Below are 6,418 nucleotides of genomic sequence, written 5' to 3' on the forward strand. Positions count from 1 at the left end.
TACCCCGAGATTTCTAACTTGATTTTTGGTTCTAGTGAAAGAGCTTCAAGATGACCAATGACAACCTCTGTGTTTTTGTGGCCAAAGACGATTATCTCAGTTTTATCTGTATTCAGCTGGAGGAAGTTATTTTGCATCCACACACTAATCTGTTTAATACAATGACACAGTGAATCTACAGGCCCATGTTCACCCACTGTCAGTTAAAAAATAGATCTGAGTATCATCTGCGTAATTGTGATGGAACATATTGTTACTGGATATTAATTGACCCAAGCGTGTACAGATTGAACAAGCGGGGCCCCAGAATCGACCCTTGGGAACCCCACAGCTATTAATCTCGACACAGTAAGTCCTGTCTTTAAAGTAGGACACAAACCACTTGAGCCTTTCCAGAGATTCCCACTCAGGTTTTTAACCTCTCTAGTAAGATCATGTGGTCCACTGTGTCAAATGCAGCACGAAGGTCCAGCAGAACTAAAACTGTGACCGTGTCTGCATCTGTGTTTAGCCTGATGTAATTAGTCATTAGAGGCTGTCTCAGTGCTGTGACAGGGTCTAAAGCTCGACTGAAACACGGCAAAAACATTCCCAAGAATGACAGATTAGGTATAGACCGAAAATTATTCATTTCTGTGGCATCAAGATAAACAGATATAAACAGATAAACGTTTAAGTGCAAAGTTCAGCTCAACTCTGATTGAAAGCCAACACAAACAGATGTGTTTTTTAAAGTAAAAATACTGTAGTTAGCAGCAGCATGCTAATGCTGGCTTCAATCAGTCAAGGCTGCGACAGAAACTCTGACTGAGTCACGCCTAAACTAGTGAAATAGGCTATTATTGGCAACTAGTGTTTGCATTTTGTTTGAGAAATACTGTTACAGAATCAGTATTTATAATGCGTCTAAGCAAAAAATCAGTGCATCACTAATTTAATAACACATACCATTAGCTTGCTAGCATATGGGGCCGGGCTCTATTGTATTGTGCATTTAAATGTTTTTGCCTCTCTTTATTGGACTGAGGATTTATAGTAAGCAATAATGCAAATTTGATCAGTGGGTTTATATTTCTCCAGTGAGTTAATGTCAGTTTTGGAGAGAAAAAGCAATAAAGGTACTTTTTTTGTTATTATTATGTAAAAAAATAATAATAAAAAAAATATATATATATATATATATATATATATATATATATATGTATATATATATATATATATATATATATATATATGTATATGTGTGTATATATATATATATATATATACATATTTAAATATAAATATTTATATATATATATATATATATATATTTATATATATATTTAATTATGTAATAAATAATTACTCTTGTAACTACCTGAACAACTGCTAAACGTGTGTTTTGGACCATCCCATTTGCAGCCATGTGGTTTACTCATGTACACGTTTCCATAGCAACATGGGCAAATTCTAACACTCACCAGGGGACACAGCATATTTTTGACACTGGACAATGCAAAAATAATATAGCCACATGTGTTAGATATGTTAAATGCATAGAAGTACACTGTTTTACACACTGTGAATATGATTTTGTTACATACAGGCTGAAAAAGTCTGCATTTTGGCATTTTGAGGTCAATGACCTCTCGGGGTCATCAGAGGTCAAATACAGCTTACCTCCACATCTAAAAATAAGCCTTATGGTATGGGCTAACTGTGATAAAACTTTCATGCTTTCTTCATAAAAACGCACAATTGTGCATTTTTATGAAGCTTAACCGCTCTACTATAATGCTGCATCTTCAACAAATGACCATCTTCAGTTAATTACAAGCTTTAAAATGTATTGAAACGATGAGTTGCATAATAATTTGGAACAGTAGATTTTGAGGTTTTTACTATGTTTATTCTTGAAATAAATACTGTTTTCACTGGGAGATTTTTTCAACCACATTTAAATGATCCTCGACCAGTTAAAGACTTGAACATTATGCTGACTCTCATTTGAGTTGACAGTTTAGGAAATCAGAGAAAAATGTCATTTGCATAATAATTTAGAACGCGGTGTTCACATTTTTCTCTGTATTATGTATAAATTAAGAGCAGAGTTCTCAGCATTGTCAAAAAACGTTTTTTTTGACAAAAACTTTGTCAGATACTGAGAGGGCACATTAGCACATTCCAAAAATCCTAAAACTAAGAGCCTAGGGAAAAAACTTAAAAAACAAACAAACATAAAGGCAGTAGCAATACCGTAAATTTAGATTGAGGGAGACAAAAGGGGGCAGGGCGGTCGGCGAGGGCCGATAATCGCCGCTTGCGGCTATATTTATCTCTTGTCCTGAGCCTCTTGTGGCAGTCATAGAACATTTTCCACTTCAAATCCCTATTGATAAATTGTTCTTTTTTTTCTAAGTCTGAAGTAATGGCAGCTTTTGTGGGCTAATTTGCTACTTTAATATTCACAAAATTCGCCCTTAAAAAGTATTTTCCCACTAAAATAATGAAAACAATAACAACATGCCCCAGAAAATTCATTATTGGGCAAAGAATGTGCAGCAAACTGATGAATCAAACTATCAATAGTATTAGTGGCTACTTCGGCTCATACCCCCTTAAGAAACGTGAAGTCAGCGTGTCGTGAAGTGACGTCACTTCACGACACGCTGACTTCACAGCACGGGGGTCATACCATGGATCTATTATATTAAACTGGATAAGACACTCCCCCCTTCCCCGCGCGCCGGTCGGTGGACGGCCACTCGATGGTACTGCAGCAGCAAATTCCTATTGGGCCCAGAAAGGATTTTTGCCATAGAGCGGGGGTGCGAAAAAAAAAACTGTCCGTATTCAGCTGTCCGTATCCGCCTACAACTTTCACAAAGGTCGGATTTAGTGTCGATTATAATCTATATTAACATCATGTACTGTGTCGTCTATAAAATAAATTTGTATGGACTTAGCCGAGCTCCGCTCTAGCCACGCTCTACCTTTCCGCCGCGTTGATTGGTCAGAATAGGCACGTGGTGCAGGCAGTGGCAGCCGGGCACGTGCAGAGCGCGCCCTCGATGTCCGTGTACGAGCTCATGTGGGCTCGGAGGAAAAACAACCCAGCATGGGGAACTGAGAGAAAAGAGGACGCAAAACTCACTTTGCAAGTTAGTGATGCGCGGGTTGCGGGTTACACCGCGGTCCCCGCGGGTCGGGTCGGGGCACAAAATTCGTATTTGATCGCGGGGCGGATTGGGGCGGGTCAAAAAATGCTGATCGCCCAGCGCCACTGCTGCAGGGTCTTGACATAATATGAGGTGGATTTTCATAAAACAAGCAGCTGTTTGTGACCAAGAGAATACTATAGAGTCCAGTATCTCCTGTTTTTATGGAATGCTCCTCTGTGCTGTGCAGTGTGCACGAGTTTGCGCAGCGCTACCTCTCCTCCTCCCCGTCTGCCCCTCTCCTGCTGCTCTGAGCAGGAGAAAGGGTGCAGAATAGATCATGTGACACACCAGTCTCGTTCATTTTGAAATGAATAAAATTAAAGATTTTAAACAAAGAGCTTATTAACACACCTCATTGCTGACTCTTGGAGTATTACATCTTGTTGTTTTAGGCAACTTTTAAGCACATTTTTGGGCGGAATTAAAGCTGTGGTCCCTTAAAATAAATAATGCATACTTTTTAATGGTTGCAAGGCTATTTTTATTATTAATATTTTTATCATTGTGCATTATCAGCTTATAAAAACTTACTTATTAAGCTCTCCTCCTACGTAGGCCTTCACGTAAAGCAGCGCCACTACGGCGCGAAAACATCGCTAGCTTGCCACAAAGCCACAGATACAAAAAAAAACAAGAAGATGGAGGAGAAGATTTGGGAGAAATTGCTGTCAGGGGATTACAAGTTGAAGAAAAAAGCAAGTCAATGTTCTAAGTCTAATGTTTGGGAAAGGTTTTCTGAGGTGGTCTCAAGTGCAGGAGGAGAAGATAGCAGCACTAGCATAGGGGGTGGGAGTTAATAAGCTTGTCTTCTTCCCACTCCTTTTCGAGCTTTGTAATTATTATTATTGTTTTTTTTTCTCACTTTTGTGTCTGTTTTGTGTAGCTCGAAATAAAATATTCAATCAATCAATCAATCAATCAGCACTGGCTACGTTAAATGAAATACCTGTGACAAATTATACAAACATGACAGCCACAAGACGGGCACATCCAGCATGACAAGACATGTTTGTGCGGCCAAGAAGAACCATGGGGCGACGGCGACTCAGACAATCACGTCTTTTATGAAAAGCACAAGTGTTCCATCTCAAGCCAAAACTGATGTGATCAACGCTTGTGTTGACTTATGCTGTCAGGATTTGCGCCCGTTTGACATCGTGTCTGGAAAAGGATTTCGTAATGTAGCTCAGTGCTTCATTAATATAGGAGCTCGTTACGGACGTGTGGATGTCGGCAGTGTGCTCCCTCATAGGCAAACCCTTTGCGACAAAACTAAAGTGATGGCTGTAGAGAAGAAAGAAGTTCTTGCAACGGAATTAAAGCTCTGGACTGTGGTGGGTGGGATTGCTATTACCACTGACATGTGGACCGACGAATTCAATAAACGGTCATACACTGCATTTACAGGTCACTACATAAACGAGAACTGGAGGCTGGAAAGTCGTGTCATAACTACAGCTGAATTTGACTCTACTCTGAAGAAGACAGCATACAACCTTCACGAGCAAATGGTTAAAGAGCTGCATGACTTCGGAATACATCCTGATCGTATACAAAAAGTCATGTTTGTAAGTGACCAGGGAGCGAACATAAAAGCGGCCCTTCGTAGCTACAAGTGGATTCCATGCACAGTGCATGTCCTCAATATCATTCTCAAACACACATTTGACACTAAGGACAGCCCAGCATTTATGCATGATGTGACAGAAGTGACTGACAAATGCAAAAGTCTTGTGAAATACCTTAAGAAATCCGGTACCGTAGTGCAGCTCCCACACACTGTTATACAAGAATGTGAAACACGATGGAACAGCAAATCCGCAATGATGCAGTCGGTCATTAAGCAGTTCCGTGAAATTCAACAGGCCGTGCAGGAGAAAGATCAGCTTCACATAATTGATGGCGTTCAGCTGGACGTATTGCACACAATCACAGAGTTTTTGCTACCCTTTAAATCTGCCAGTGAGGAGCTGGAAGGCGACAGGTACCCCACCATTCATCTCGTTGTGCTTTGGTTTTTTAAACTGAAAAAACACTGCGAGCCTCAGTACGATGATCCGGAGTACATGGTCCATATTCGGCGCGGGCTGCGCAGCTGCTAAGCTGCTAAGCGAGAAACTTTCCCTTGGCGTCACGCAGAAACTCGGAACTCTTCTTTGTAACCGGTTCAAATCACTGAAAATGTTCCCAGCCGACGAAAGAAACGCCGTCTATGACCAGGCTAGACGTCTGGTCAAGGATTTTATCAGTGCGCCTTCATCAGTCCAGACGGAGGAATCTGAAGCGGCGGCACCAGCAGTTTAATTACTTTTGCCACAGCGCGCTATTTGAGCTATATCTTTGTTGTAATTACAGCAGTCTATAAATAATAATAGCTAATTGTAGAATATTTTACCACTATTGCAGTTGATGAGGAAAACCAGGGAGCCAAAAGAAAAAGAGCGTTTAGCGAGTGGGAGGATGAGGATGTGGAAGCGACCGAGAAAGACGAGATCCAGCGGTACATCGAAAGCCAGTTTTGCTGGGATGGGGAGGACGTTCTAGACTTCTGGCACTCTTAGGCAAAGGCCTTTCCTTTGCTTGACAAGCTGGCAAAAATGATCCTTTGCATACCAGCCAGCAGTGCGTCCAGCGAGCGCACATTCAGCTCTGCTGGGCGCGTGCTAGAATCCAGGCGAAACAGACTAAATCCGGGCACAGTTGATGCAATTTTATTTTTGCATAGCGCTCATAAAAACTCCCAGTAATTTTTAGACAAAATTTTGTTGGATCTGTATGCTAAAAGTTCCTTGGTTGTATTTAAAAGCCCAGATCAACACATAGCCTGTTTGTTTTCCTTGTAGCCTAAAGCTTTTGTTACGTTAACATATCGAGAGACTCATTTTATATTTCTATTTGGTGTTGTCTAGTCGGTGCATAATGCAGAACATGTGATATGATAGAGCCTGCCTTACGTTGTTGAGTTGAACACTGCTGGCGCAATCGCGCATTGTTATCAGCACTTTGTAACGTTTTATATGTTAATTAATATGCCTTGTTTTTCATGAAACATAAAGGTTTGGTTCATGTAAAATGTTTTATGCCTGCCTGCTACAATTGGCTCCATTTTTGCGCATCTTTTTTCCGACAGAAATAAAAATGAAATCATTGTTTGTTTCTATATGCATTTGATTCTTGCGGGGCGGGTCGGGTTGTAAAAATAGGTGCTGCGGCGC

The sequence above is a fragment of the Gobius niger genome (genome assembly GCF_951799975.1).
Source record: "Gobius niger genome assembly, chromosome: 21".
Lineage (NCBI taxonomy): Eukaryota > Metazoa > Chordata > Actinopteri > Gobiiformes > Gobiidae > Gobius > Gobius niger.